Source organism: Sebastes umbrosus, chromosome 5, assembly GCF_015220745.1.
Source record: "Sebastes umbrosus isolate fSebUmb1 chromosome 5, fSebUmb1.pri, whole genome shotgun sequence".
NCBI classification, from domain to species: domain Eukaryota; kingdom Metazoa; phylum Chordata; class Actinopteri; order Perciformes; family Sebastidae; genus Sebastes; species Sebastes umbrosus.
This window is the reverse complement of record NC_051273.1, coordinates 27,609,454-27,625,171: the sequence shown is the minus strand read 5'-3', so window position 1 is coordinate 27,625,171 and position 15,718 is coordinate 27,609,454.

The following is a 15,718-nucleotide window of genomic DNA, read 5'->3' as shown; positions in this document are numbered from 1 at the left end:
ATCTGTGCTCGCTGTGTTGTCACACCCCTCAAATTTAACTAGGTTGCCCGGGGTAACGGGAGGGGGGACGAAGGGATGAAAGGCATCCAACTGCCCCCAGAAGCCTCCGCTGTCTGACCGTCTCCCTCTACAATCGAGGAACATTACGTGAGTGCAGTTAGTTCATGATCAGATCACACTAAACAGTCGATATTAGCCTGATAATGGCAAAAAATCAAAAATTAGCGCGTTGGCAATTTTAGGCTCTTGTTAGGGGTTCTCAAGCAATAATGATCAAATCCTCTGACACCCAATATTACCATCTTTAAGAGGGTGTATGGACTCAGTCTTAAAGCTAGATCATATGGTATCAGATCAGATGGTTTCATATGAAACTAAAAAGCCTAAGGAATCCATTGGTATCAAACATGTCATGTTAGCGTGTTGACAAGAAGGCTAAATAACCAAATTTAGGCAAAAAACTGGGAAAACTGGCATGGCGATTTTTAGAGGGGTCCCTTGACCTCTGACCATAAAGACATTTCCACCATAACTTGATGCAGAAAGGGCAGAAATTGGTGGATAAAAATTTACCAAAATGCAAGAATTTAAGTGTTTTACTCTCAAAATTCCTGGGGAACAACCCCCGATATTATATTTTTCAATATCTTACAAGTAGAAATATAAACAATTCAAAAATTTCTGTTTTTATTCAACAAAAGAACAACAAATGTTACATGCCGTCTAAACACAAGCAGCCCACAAGAACATTGTCCAATTAGTCTAAAACTATTTTAAATTTTTATTTAAAACAGGAAAAGTCTGATCAAAAATAAGTAAGACATTTATTTTTTATTTAAATCCATTTATTTATTTATTCTACTTTATTTTATTTTATTTTAATTCTTTGGATTTTTTAAGTATGTGTCCTCCCTTTTTCTCTGAATTCAATTGAAATTACAGTTAAAAATGAAGTTTTGTTTTGTTTTTTGTGTTTTCTCTCTCCCCCTTGTATTAACTTGTGAAATTTTGTGTAAAAACAAAGAGACAGCTGTAAAATGAAAATACAGTGGTAAAGAATGTGATGATGATTGTATAAGTTACTGAAACTGCAATAAAAACTAAGTTAAAAAAAAATAAATAAGTAAGGCTACGAATATGACCTTCAGTATCATTTGATGCCAGCTTTCGGTACTTGTCGGTTTTCAATATTCTTTCCTACAGACGCATCTCGGTGATTTTATCTGTGGTTAGATGCTCAGATATGCCTTTTTCCGCTAGGGCTCAGTAGAGTTAGGTTCCATTCTCTCAGAGGATTGCCTTTCATATCTTTAAACAGATTTTGGGGACAGAGAAATTGAATTTTAGTTTAGATGCTTTAAAGAGTTGACCTTAGTTCAGTTTTGGGGAACAATGTCGTTAAAACCAGTCTGAAAACATGAGTTTCAATCTTCTTCCAAGTGAATTACTACAGTGCATGTGTTTGTTGTGTTGAGAACTCACTAGTTATTGAAGCATGGCCACATGTCACATAATTATTCAGACAATTTGTAGTCTTGACAATAATTTATTCCACTTTCAAAAAGGTAATCCAACTTTGTTTTCTTGTGTAATATTTTAAGTTAGTTGCACCATTTTGAAGTCTATAGCTATATGCTTGATACATTGACCTCATTGTGACCAGGTCCCTCCTCGTGTTGCAGGAGCGACTCAGCTGAGAGGCTGCAGGACCAGCTACAGTCTCAGCTGATGCTCATATTTATTAGGTGTCTCTTTATGTAACCAAGAAAGAAAATCAAATGCAGTTAGGTACAGTTACAGTAAGTGCAGCATGATCTGTTCATTTCTTTAGATTTCCTGCCTAAAAAGTCATCCAGTGTTACAAGCTGGCCAGTCACCAAACTACCCCCCAAGAATAATAACTTGGTTTGTAAAGAGGCTGTGTAAACTAGGGCTTGTGTCACAAATTTAGGATTACTAAATTTAGGGGGACCAGATTTAGTTTTACAAAATTATCAGGACAATTTACGAAACCCCCTCAGACTCTGAATCAAGTCATGTGAAGTAAAAATAGCTCCTCTGGGTTTCACTCGGCGCGTTTTTCCAGCTAATTTAATAATCCTGCCTTGTGAGACGGGCCTCCGGCGTGATTCAGATCAAAGAAAACAAACTGCAAGCGTGAGTGTGTCCTTATTCTGCTGTCAGCTGCTCTGGAGCGTTGCGCTCACTGAGGTTTACCATGATAATTACCAGATGTGTTCCTGAAACAGCTAATTTGTCTAACAAAGTCTTATACGAGGCTTCTGGATTATACCTCATCTCGCTCTGACCTCTACTGAGAATCCACCTTCTTTTGCTCCGTTTTTTTTTTTTTTTACCTTGAACAGCTAATTGTGTCAGACAGGACTGATGAAATCTCACAGTCGTCTTACTTTTCTCATTACTGAACAGAGGCGAGTATTCAGGCCGAGCCCAGCCAGTGTCAGCTGTCAGCGGCTCTGTCTCCACGCTGCCAGCCCCGGCCCTCCTCCTCCAGACTCCCTGGCTGTGTGTGTATGCTATGATGTCATGCTGCAGCGGGGGTGTGTTCGGGGGGTGTGTTTAGGGGTGTGTGTGTGGTGGAAGGCGCGGGGGCAGGATAACAATGATGGCTGAACCCTTGACCTTCTGGTCGTGACCTTCCAGCGCGGAGTCACCAGCCGGGTGAAACCTCTTTGCGGCAGCGGGGGGGGCAGACCCCCTCACGTGGCGGCTAGCCTGCTGTTAGCATTAGCATGGGCTAAAGACCCGGGGTCTCGAACTCGAGGCCGAGAGGTCAGGGGAAGACCCTGAGCCGACACCTCCTTTTCTGAGCACTCACATACCTGCATACAAAGCCCAATCAAGCGATGCATTTCTGCACAAAAATAACAAAAGAGAAGAAGAGAAAAACACAGGTAACCCGATGCACATTCACACACTTCAGCTCATACACTCATTCAAACACAAATACAAGAATTGCATGCACGCACACACAATCCCATCCAGGTAGAGTTACCTCTAACATAAACATCTACACCCAAAGAAAGCAACACACCCTCTTGGGGACACATTCCCGTATCCTGAGCCCTGCCGCTGATAAGCGTCTTGTGTGACCGGGGACACATGGGCCGAGTTTGGGCTAATTCAGCACCTGGGAACCCCTCCGCTCTCGTCCTCCACCCCTGTCTAACTCCCTCTTTGGGAACAAACCCAGCCTTGTGCAACTCCCAACAATGTCAGTGACACTCTACACTGCCCCATTGCCACTAATTGTTAGCTCACAATGCTTCCTGGTATTGTGTTCAACAATGCCCACTCTGAATAGAGAGTCTAACCTACTTGTATTGTCGCTAATTGGTTTCTTGAGAGGAGTAGAAAATGGGGAGAGAATGGGAGAGAGGAGATGTTGGTAATGGACTGCAGTTTCATTGGAGTCGCCAGTAAATAGAGTTCACAAAGGGCTTTGTGGGGTCGAGGGCCGAGGGTCGGAGGTGAAGAAGAAGAGGTGCACCTGCACTCTCCACAGGCTGACAATGAGCTTATTCAGCTGCTCTGCCCAGCAAAAACCATGGAGGACGGAGGCAGTGGCTGTCCCACAGCCCCGGAGAGACGACCAGTCACACACACACACACACACACACACACACACACAAACACACACACACGTTAAACAGTGAGAGGCAGAAATAAAGGAGAGACAGAGGGTGGGAGGGGGTGAAAAAGACTGTATCTTTACATCTTAAAGAGAAGTGACTATTAATGTATTGTTCTGTGCAATAAATGTTTACATTCCTTTGTAAAGCCAACAATCACACTAAACTAATGACAGACAGGGAAGGGAAGAGAAGTGTAATAAACAGTAAAGAAGAAAAGAAATATAGAAGGGGAGATGGAAGAAATTGGAAAAAATGGAAAATGGAAGAAGAAATGACTGGAAAAGACAGAAGTTTATGGGAAGAAGAGTTGAAGAAAAAGGGACGGAAGGGGAAGAAGACAGATACAAAAAATAAGAGAAGAAAAAGTATAAGGGAAGAAAATGGGAGGGAAAAAAAGAAAAATTGAAGAAAATGTGCAGAAAAGTGGAAGAAAACCCGGGAAGAGAGAAGAGTGGACGATAATGTGAATAAGAAGAGTTGAAGAGAAGAGAAGAAAAGAGAGGGGAAAAGAAGAGAGGGGAAAAAAGAATAAGTGAGTGGGAGTATGTGTATATATATATTAGAGAGAGAAATATGACCTGTTTAACTACCTAACACTAGCAGCTTAGCAGCTTAATTACATATTAATAGAACTACTAATGCCAGTTTTTTTTTAATCATAGCAAATATTTAAATAGAAATACAAAAATATGTTTCCTAATCATTTTTTAATTGTGTGTTTTTATGCAAATAACCACTATAAATGACAATAACACAGTAAAAGGATAACAATTAGAGTTTTTGATGGTTGGAATGTAGAAAAACATCGAAGTGAAAGCAGAGTTTTTTTAAATGTGAACTTGCATTCAAAATATTTTGTCCCTAAAATCTATGAATAATCGTGATGATGATCGCGATCTCAATATTGATCAAAATAATCAGGATTATCATTTTGGCCATAATCGTACAGCCCTACTATGACTTGCCCCAAACTGGGCCTATCTGTAAAGGGGAGACTCGTGGGTACCCATAGAACCCATTTTCACTCACATATCTTGAGATCAGAGGTCAGGCGTTATTATCGGTTAACTTTGAGAGTTGAAGGGTTGAAGTTTTGTTAAGTTCTGCAGTGTGTATTGGTCAGCCGGTCTTGTTTGTTATAGTACTGGAGAGCTGGTGCTCTAATGTTAGACTGTAGGTGATGGGGTACAAAGTGTTCACGACATAGTTCACTGTTGCCTCGCAAAGCTAATAACTAACTCATTAAATCCAACATTTTTGCATTAACTTATACTGTCTAATGCGACATCATAAAACATAAATAGCGCAATTCTTCTGTGAATCAATTTTTTCCACGCACCCCTATTGCTCAGTCTCTGCTGGCACCATCGAAGATTCTTCTTCTTTGGGCTTGGGGAGTATATAACATGTTTCAAGTCATGACACTCACGTCCAAGTAAAGCCACGAGTGATTAAGTCTTCTTTTTTATTGTCAAGTCATCAAATTTGTGACTTGAGTCAGATGCAGAAGGCTTTTGCCAGTAGCTAAAAAGACAAGCTGATAAACCTCACCACAGCACAGCTCCACACCTTATAAGGACACAGAGCTCAAAAACCTGGAGTTTTCAATGCATTTAAGAAGGATCCTTTGTTGATAGGAAGAAGTGAACTGTTCTCTATTAATGAGCTTATTTGGTATTTTAAGCCTAATGTTTGATTAATAACAGGGCAATATGTATTATGTACTAATTCCCTGCTGGTTCATGTTGCTAATCTCTAGCTCTGCCACTAATTTTCTCTCGTGTTTACTTAGTCCATTTTTGGTATCTCCTCTTATTCCCCCGGTTTAGTTTTTCGTCTCGCTCTAAGGAATCTGCACTAACTTTGAAAAATAACAGATAACTCTCACGCTGTCCTTTTCCTTAAATTTCACACAGATACACACACACACACACACACACACACACACACACACACACACACACACACACACATCTGTAAACATGCATTCAGAGAACACATACACACACTTGGACTCACTCCTGCGTTATATAAAGGCCATGTTTTTGTTTCCGTTGTACATGTAGCAGGGTAAATGCAGCCGCTGCTGACAGGGGAGTCCAGGCGCTGGGGACACTCCCAGAATGTAAAGCCTGCAGTATTGAATGGTTACACTCACTGGTTGGAAAGGGTATATGTGTGACAGTGTGTGTAATATATCTATATCCGCGTGTGTGTTTGTCAGGTTGTCTGCGTGCATGCATACATGTGTGCTATGTAAACTGAAACACATTCACATTGGGAAAGTAACTATGATCTCGGCATCAATTTGGTATGTGCATGAAAACTGATCTGTACTTCTGGATCAGGGTGTTGCGGAGGCTACAGGAGCTGACATGCACCTCCTCAAATATATAACTACATGTCGGGGCAATGAAGATACTACATAGACACCACAAACACTTTTATACATGAGCTTGAGCTTCTTGTTTTCTCCTACATGTTTCCAATTGAGGTATAGATTATTAATAGTGAAAACATGCAAGTTGAGGTTCTCTTTTTTTGTTTTAGTAACACTGGATAGATGTAGGGATGCCCCGATTGATCGGCCACCGATCGCTATCGGACGATACTCAGTAAAAATATGCGATCAGGTGATCGGCATTAAAGGAACACTGTGTTACATTTCAGGGGATCTATTAGCAGAATTTGAATATAATATTCATAACTATGTTTGCATTAGTGTATAATCACCTGAAACTAAGAATCGTTGTGTTTTCGTTAGCTTAGAATGAGCCCTTCATATCTACATAGGGAGCGGGTCCATTTCAGGTGTTGTTACACACGACATCTATTGCACGTCTGTCCGTCCTGGAAGAGGGATTCCCTCCTCAGTTGCACTTCCTGAGGTTTCTTCCATTTGTTCCCTGTTAAAAGATTTTTTGGGGGGAGTTTTTCCTCATCCAATGAGAGGGCCGTACTGTAAAGAACAGAGGGTGTCATATCTTGTACAGATTGTTAAGCCCCCTGAAGCAAATCTGTGATATTGGGCTATACAAATAAAATTGATTTGACTTCACAGAGTCCACAGTGTTGCACTGGCATGTTTCTACAGTAGCCCAGAACGGAAAAACCAAACACTGGCTCTAGAGAGAGCCTTACATGTTTTTATGTTACCTGAAGGCCACCGTAGTTCTGCAGTAACGTGAGCCGCAGAAAAACTGTGGTACCGCCAGCCATCGTCTGACTTCTGTTGCTCCTAGAGTAGTATTACGGTAAGGATGGCCTCTGAGCGAGGCAAATGTTATCGCAGTGTTGAAAAGAGAGGAGTGAGCAGAGGGGTACGCTGTACCTTTAATGCTTTCTAGTCGCTGATCGCAGCTGGAGGGAGGTGGACAAACTAGTACTACTACTGTGATTATTAAACACTCTCAAGCATGCGGCTGAGAGCAACAACCTGCGTTTGTGTAGTGTAGTCCTGCCTCCCACCTCGTTCACTGGCCAGGAGCTGCACATGATGTTGCTCAGGCACGCGACACGCTACAAAAACAAAACAAAACATGTCGGTGGTGTAGAATTTATACACAAGTTTGTGTCCCGATTCAGGGGCTAGAGCCTTCGAAGGTTGCGGCAGCTGCATTGGGACACAGCTAAAGTGTGTGAGACAGATAATCGGCAGGTGGAGAGCTAGTAACGTTAGCTGTTGGCAGCCGGTGGGCAGCATACTCCTAATTAAAGGCCACTTCAAGCCTGATTAAAATACAACACAGCTTTACGTCTTTTTTTTTGGAGTGAAATCGGAAATGAGCACGGAACGATATTGAGCGGAGTGGCCTGGAGCGGGGGAGTGGACGGAACGAACAGCTCCGCTCCACTCACATGCCCTGGTCTGAACGTCGCCTTGTACCGCTACAAACAGAACTTAGGGCAACACATACCAGCAGCATATGATGCACATCAAAACACCCACACCAATTATTTTCTATGGAAGCCCATACACCAGCAGATTCACAGTTTACTTCAATTTGTAGGGATACACTGTCCTCTTTCCCAGCATTAACGTGCTTTAGTTCTCCAGAAAAGCAGCAATTTTAGCACATGTGCTCTCTGGGTTGGTGCATCCTGGCTATGAGTTGAGTATGAGTATGAGTGTCAGCAGTCCGTTACACAGACAATGTGTGTCGTGGATAAACTGCAAGACTTTGACAAGTGACACCGTGATTCATGAGCCATTTCTTACCATCATATGCCTACCAACAATTCCTTTTAAACTTGAATGTATTCTTCTCTTAATCAAGTAGATATAGTTTCTTAAAGGACCAGGGGATTAGGGGCATCTACTTGCAGAAATGGAATATAATATTAATAAGTATGTTTTCTTTAGTGTGTAATCACCTGAAAATAAGAATCGTTGTGTTTTCCTTAACTTAGAATGAGCCTTTTATATCTACATTGAGAGCGGGTCCTCTCCATGGCGTCCACCATGTTTCTACAGTAGCCCAGAAAGGACAAACCAAACACTGTTAAGTTTTCCTGCTTGGGCCGTAGTCGATAACGTTATAACTCATTAAAGCTCATATGAGTGGAAAGAGTCATACAAATAGCTTTAGAAGGCACTGAAAAACTACCTACATTGTCCTTTAGATTCAAGGACATCTTGGACATTTATTGCTAGACTGAACATAACTCAATTCCTACACATCCACATGGCAGAGAAGCGTAAATCTGGCTTTCAACCTGGCTCTTCCAATTGTCCACAACCCCCACCAAAAGATGTTGCGAAGCACAAGCACTGGACCCACATAGAGATACAGTAGAGGGAATAAATGCAGCAATAGTCGTCGAGCCAGGAGGGAGCAGAAAAAAAAAGACAGATTGAAAAGAAGGGGGATGGGGGAAGGGAGTGCAGAGAGCAATACAGGGGAATGGGTGAGGGGTATGTTATGAGGTTGTAAGAGAGCCAGTGCATGAGATAGTGAAAAAGTGAGGGAGTGGAAAAGAGAGAGAGAGTGAGGGAGAGAGGGCGGGAGAGAGAGAGCGAGAGGGCGGGAGAGAGAGAGAGAGAGAGAGAGAGAGATAGGTGTTGGTGCTTTTTAAATAGCCTACGTGGAACACCAAATCCCTTCAGCAGCACAAATCAGCTGACTGACTGCCACTTGCCAAGGAGTAGGTGGGGGTGGTGGGGAGAGCAGGGCTTATAACTCTCTCCACTGACACATTCACCGTGCAGAGACGAGACAGAGCTTTACCCATGTTGGCCCTGGAGAACTCTATCCTGTCTAAACATAGACCTCCTGGTGCACTGGGGGAAGACGAGGGAGACCGGCACATAAAGACAGAAAGAGAGCGGGAAAGAAAACTGTCTTTCTCTGTCATTATTCATACGTTCGCTTGACTTTGTAATCAGGCTATGACAATGCGTTTCACAGCTTTATTCCACTCTTGATAGCTTATTACTCAGTTTTCTTCTTAAAGGTCTTCCCATGAACTGAAAAATCTCCATCTTATCAAGTAATTTTTTGTCTATTTTCAAACTAAAATCTGTGCTTCAAGTAGGGCTATCAAACTTATCTAACAGAATACCTTTTGGGTACTAACCAAAATGTGTCTCTAACTGAGTATAGAAAACTGTCAAGTCAACCCGGTCTTAGGGGGAGGCGTATAAATAGCAAGGCATTACAACAACATTCTGTGTGTCATGAGGAAGCATTTTAGGCTTTTTGTGTCATTTGTATGCCATGCAACAAAACTACAGTAATGTCCACAGTTACGTTTAGGCAACAAAACCACTTACTTAGGATTAGGAAACACATCATGATTGTGTTTAAAATAAGTATATAAACTAAGCAAAATACGTAAGGTAACAACGTAACGTAAGTATGAAAAACACATCACAAACGTCACTAAAAACGTGACAGATGTCAATAACGTAACTTTCAAAACAAAACACCAGTCTCCTGGTTGAAAGTTGTGTGTTTTCTGGACCCACCCACCTCTCCACCCACCCACTATAAGCGGTCTTTCTGGCTTTTTATTCTACGTCACTAGCTCTGACCGTAGCATATTTACATGGATGCATTTACTTTGCAGTCAGTACAGACTACATGTTGGTGTATAAATGACACACAAAAAGCAAGAAAGGCGTTCATATTGCTCGCTTAATGCCTGGTCAAGTATGAAAAAGTTTGTATTGAATGGGTCAGATTCATAGTTTAGGTATAATTACAGAAACATTTCAAATGATATCCAGTCCAAGTTTTAATAAAACGCAACCTTTAGAACTCATTAGTCGGCATAAATTGGTTGATAAGATGCCTATTGTTTTTTGCTAAGAGAAGGTCCTACTCTGCAAAAAAAAAAAGGCAATTCACTCATACATACATCCTTTTTCAGTCAGTTATCCGGGGTCTGGGTTGCGGTGGCAGCCAGCGCAAGGCCAAAAAAGAACTGTTCATCCCACCACGTCCGAAGGCAAAAGTGCTTCTAACAGCCACACTCGAAAGAGGGTTGCAAAGTCTGCCATCATAGAGAGGGGCGTAATGCAATAATGTTTAAATATGGGGATGACGGTGCTCATTTTCAGACAGTCTCTCTTGGAAGGAGGCCACCAGGGCATTATTGCTTGAAATGAGCGTGATTGTCACAGCCCCCTGAAATTCATAGTCAACGAGGTGTCGGGGGAGGGGGTTTCAGACGCTGCTCCACCATCCAACATGTGCTTTTGTTGGAATATACTGACGACTATAAGTAGATAACCCAGATGTCCTTTTCAACAGCCATGTTCTCAAGATCATCTTGGAGCAGCCCATTCGCCTGTAAAGGCATATGAATGACACGATAATGTGCAAGGTATTTAGAGTGCTATAAGAATGTCTTTCTTGCTTTTGGCATGTCATTTATACACCATGTAGTCTGTACTGACTGCGATGTAAAAGCATCCACGTAAAAATGCCACAGTTAGAGTTAGTGACAGAGAATAAAAAGCAAGAAAGACTGCTTATAGCAGGCGGGAACACCAGACTTTCAACCAGGAGACCGGTGTTCGAGACCGGTGTTTTGTTTTGTAAGTTACGTTAGTGAAGTTTGTCACGTGTTTTCCATATTCATGTTACGTTGTTTCGATACGTATTTTACTTATTTTTAGTTTTTCCTAAATCTGAGTAAGTGGTTTTGTTGCCTAAACCTAACCGCGAAAAGTTACCGTATATTTCAGAAGCAGTTCCAGCAATCCTGACCGTACAAAGACTCGGGAGGAGGAGGTTTAAGATGCTGTTTGATGATCTGACAAGGACTTGAAACATACCTTAACCAGCCTTTATTAGATACCCTCAACTGTCTCCCTTTGACTCAAAGGAGCTGCAGCTTTACTCTAACTTTTATCTTGAATCTCTGAAGTTTTATCGCCTACATCAAGTGTGTTTTAGTAGTAATTTTATGATAGTTCAAAATTGCTTATATCATTGGTAGATTTGTTTGTTTGATCCAAGCAATTACTTTGAAGAACATGATATTTTTTGCAGCGTGCCTATTTCCTGGACTGCAATCATAGGCCGTGGCGATAATTGGGTGTCAAATGTCTCCTGTGAAGGTTTAGAAGAAAAATTATTATGAAATACTCTTGAGGCATTGGAGATGGGTGAGAAAGGGAACGCTGGAAAGAGAGGAAGCGGAGACAAAAGGGCTATATATATTTTTTCTTTTTCTCTCACTCTCCCTCTCTCCTGAAGTCCAGCCAGTTTCCTGCTTTCCCAGAATAATGCACAGTTTATGAGGCAGGCAGAGGGCCATGCTTTATAAATGGCACTGTCGTTTAGACGTCGTTCATGCTCGTTCTCTCACTCTCTCTCCCGCTCTGTCGCCCTCCTCCACTCTCCATGGCAGCTCATGGCATTCGTGTGCATGCCTGTATCGGCCTGTCTACAGTGGATATGAGGAGGCAGGAAGGTATTGTGTCAAAGTGGAACCGGCATTCAGTCATCGTGGACCTTTTACATTTGGGGCTCTTTTGCATTCCTACCATATTAACCTCCCTCTTACCCCCACTTCTTCACATGGTTGAACTGTCACACTCTCCTCCTCATCCCCCCACTCATCTTGGCGTGAAAGGTGACCAGCAAATTGTCACCCTCTACTGCTGAAATGTTCCCCTTGAAACACTTCTCCGAATACGAAGGTTATCCCGCGGAGATGGCAAATCTTCAGACGATCTGTCTTTCTCCGAACCGTTGCCTCAGTTCCTATACTCCGCCGTCACTCAGTTCTCACCCTTTCCCTTCTTTTCTTAACTGTCTCGTCTTTGTTCGGTGACTAACATGTTGGAGGATGAGGGTGGAAAAAATGCTTAACCGCCCTTAATGAGTATCAGAGACGGGTGTGTCACATGTTTGTGATTCATATCCTCTGTTATCTCAAAGGCTCTCTTCAACATCACACGAATCCCAAACACGATGAATAGAAATGTAAGGAGGGTGGTCCGAGGTTTGGCCAGGACCTTTGCTTCCAGTTGGGAGAACTGAGCAGACAATGATTCAGCTTGACAAAACTGATCCAGCAAGGATGTGAATAGGATAATGCACTTTAACTCTACTAATCTAAAACATGTCATACTCAAATGTACATCCCAAAGGACTAGTGAGTTATTATAAATCATGTAGGCTATACTTAACATCATCACACCTAATCACTCTGCAAATTAAAAACTTTGCTGCTGTTTTTTTTTTTTAAAGGTCCAGAGTGTAGGATCTGGCGGTATCTAGCGGTGAGGTGAGGAAATGGAAAGCAACTGAAGCCTCTCCTGTGTGCTAAGTGTGTTGGAGAGCTATGGTGGATGGCGCGAAAATGCGAATTCTTTCCCTTTCTAGAGCCATTTGGAGCAGAGCCAGTGAGTAGAGTGTGTGTAGGTGGGAAGTGAGTGGTGAAGCAAGAGAGAGCGAGAGGTAACGTTATCGACTCCGGTCCAAGCAGGAACAGTTAACAGAATTTGGTTTGTCCGTTCTGGGGTACTGTTGAAAAATGGTGGTGCAACATGGCGGACTGCGTGAAGAGAACCTGCTCCCTATGTAGATATAAACAGCTCATTTTAAGGTAACGAAAACACAATCATTCTTATTATCAGGTGATTATACACTAAAGAAAACGTACTTATTAAAATGATATACTATTTCTGCTAATAGATCCCCCGAAATTGATACACAAGGTCTTTTAATTGATAATTCATTTGGTGGTTTCCATTCATTTCAATATGGTATAACATCATTAAGCAGACTCTTGAAACTTGCTTTAGTTGTATAATCCATCACAATGAACATCAAGTCTACATTTTAGAATGACGACATAACTGCAGACTTCTCAAATAACCCTCTACTTAAACTGTATTACCATGAAACAATAAAGTCAATTTAACAAAGAGTGACTATGTTAAAAGTCTACCAATGCTACCAACGTTTTTTGCTATTTTTAATATAACTCTACTCTTTTCATGAATTTTCTAGAATCACTCAGAAAATGTATTTTAAAAAAGGTGATTTGCAATGGAAACACATTAAATTAAGCTAACTGCAATGGCAGATTGTTGCTTTTTTCACTCGTTTTAAGAAAACATGTCTTTTAGGGCTGAGTAATACAATAATAACTTGGTAAAATGGAGTCCGCTAATTGATATTTATACTGTGCCATACAAAGAATGTAAAGTATTCATAATTTACAGTTGAAGAGCTAAGACCCTAGCCACTGTTCAAACAGCTTCTGCAAACGTGTTTCTGGGGTTTGCTCTCCAAATTCTAAGCGTGCATTAAGTTTTACCAGCACAGCTGTGCACATATGATACATCATATTAGTGTTTCTCACTTATATCCTTGTGCTTAATTTCACCTCTTATTATGTGTTTGCAATCATCAAGACATAAGGACTAGGGAGATTGACAAACCCATTCTCAACTTGACTGGCATCAGTTTGTCAAAATGGTGATGTTTCAGGAATCAGTGAGCTTCAAAAGCAGTCTGTTGAATGGCATCTGAAAACCCCTCCCCTCACACTTTTCTGATGTCAGAATAGGAGGGAGGCTGCTTCCAACAATTTGTGTAAATTTCTGTGTAAAGACAATCCGACAAGTACGGTCACTTTATACAGTGATTGGCCAGATGTGTGGAAGTGTGAAAGTAGGCAAGGTCGGAATTCTCTCGAGCTTTCCTTTCATTCTTCACACAAGTACTTCCATCACTTTTTGTCACAAGTGCAACACCACAAATGCCTTTGAGGCATAGGCTGTATATAAAGATGGACAACGTGACAGCTCCCCAAAACTGAAGCCAAAACGTCTCAATCTCACCCTGGTGGCTGGCTGCAGTACAGGTCATAAACCCCTCCATATTAGTAGATGGGACATGGGGCAAACTAAAAAGTCAAAGTACACGTCAAATACATTTTTTCCCAAAGATGTTTTTTGTCATTTTAGATAGTTCTCATCATACTGATGTATGTTCAAGTGTTAATCTTTCTGATAACTTTGGTTTTAATTAGTTATTTGATGCTATAAAAAGGAGTTGAGACGTCATGATTGACAGCTGTGATTGGCAGCTGCTCTGAGTGAAGTAGTTGCGGAACCAGAGGCTCGGGAATTGTACGAGAGAGGAGATGTAACTTTAACTTTCTATAACCGTCACATGTCTGTGTAATAGAACATGTGTCAATTTGATAATAAATGTAGTTATAGAGACATTATGGTTAGTTGCTGTGTCTTTCTAGCCAAACAGCTGCCGGGGTGCTAACGTAGCAGCTAGGTGACTCACGCTAGCAAGCTGTGACCGTGCTTGGCGCAGACTCTGGCTACAAATGATGTAAAAATCTGAAGATGGCTCCTGTACCCGGGATATTTTGGCTTCGCTTATACAGCGGGAGGAAGTGGAGACACGTCGTCCATCTATAGATAGAGTCTATGCTTTGAGTAGAGACTGTTCGACAGTGTTTGAATGCATTTGCACTATCACTGCACATGATAATTATTCCCTTTGGAACAATTATCATGTCTCGTCCCCACCTTCGAGTGTGGCAATTCAGAACAGGTATAAACACTTTTGCCATCAGACGTGGTTGGACGACACTTACGAACGCACAATCATATTGCATACGAACTAGTTCTTCTGAAACATAACTCGACCTTTAACCTTGGGCTCTTGGGAAATGGTGTTCTTTAAAGGCCACTAAAAACGTATCTTTCAAAATATTTACCATTCATCTTTAGTGTGAACCACGAAGTTTCACTTTAACCGTGGCTCTGTATTAGCAGTTAAAGAGTTTAAACACGCTGGTGTGGTCCTTTAGGGTATGAAAAACGCTACAAACAACAGTCCAGGCATTCTCTCACCGAAAAACCCTCAAAAGCATGCAGGCATGCAGCGCACTCATGTAACGAATGAGAGGAATGCGTGCACACTCATCTGAACACACACACACACACACACTCCAAAATCAAAGCAGGCATGCATCACCCATACAGTGACTGAGTGGAATGACATGTGAGGTAAGGGCCGCAGTGTCCTGTGGTCCTGCTGCGGAACATAATAAAATGCGCTTTGATTACATTCCTCTGTGACCCATCGTGTCCCACTTTCCATTCTCCTCGCCGCCAACGAGTGTTTTATGCACAGCCCCTCTGTTTTCATGATGCAGGCCAGCGATCTGGAGCCGGTGGGGGTGACTCACCCATGATGCATCCTTTTGATGTCCTGAGCTCGAGACCTCCCAACATTTTATGTCCCACCTGCCACTTAGGTTAGAGGTGGGGGTGGTGGAGCCGGAGAGAGGAGGGGACGGGGGGTATTAAAATAAAGACATGCAAAGAAGGCTGCAGGATTAGCGGGGATGTGGACTAACTGCGCGAGTGGCTAACTTGTGTTTAATGATCTGCGTATTATTGCATGTATATGCTCAGGCGAGAGGGGGGGTTAACCCTTTAATGGCCACACAGTCCAGGTAGGGGCCTGCGCCTGATGTAAGAGCGCTGAGGAGTTGCATCATACTATCAGATTGTCCTCGCACTGGGAGAGCTGGAGCCACAAACTGGGAGATGCATGGAGAGCCCTTCC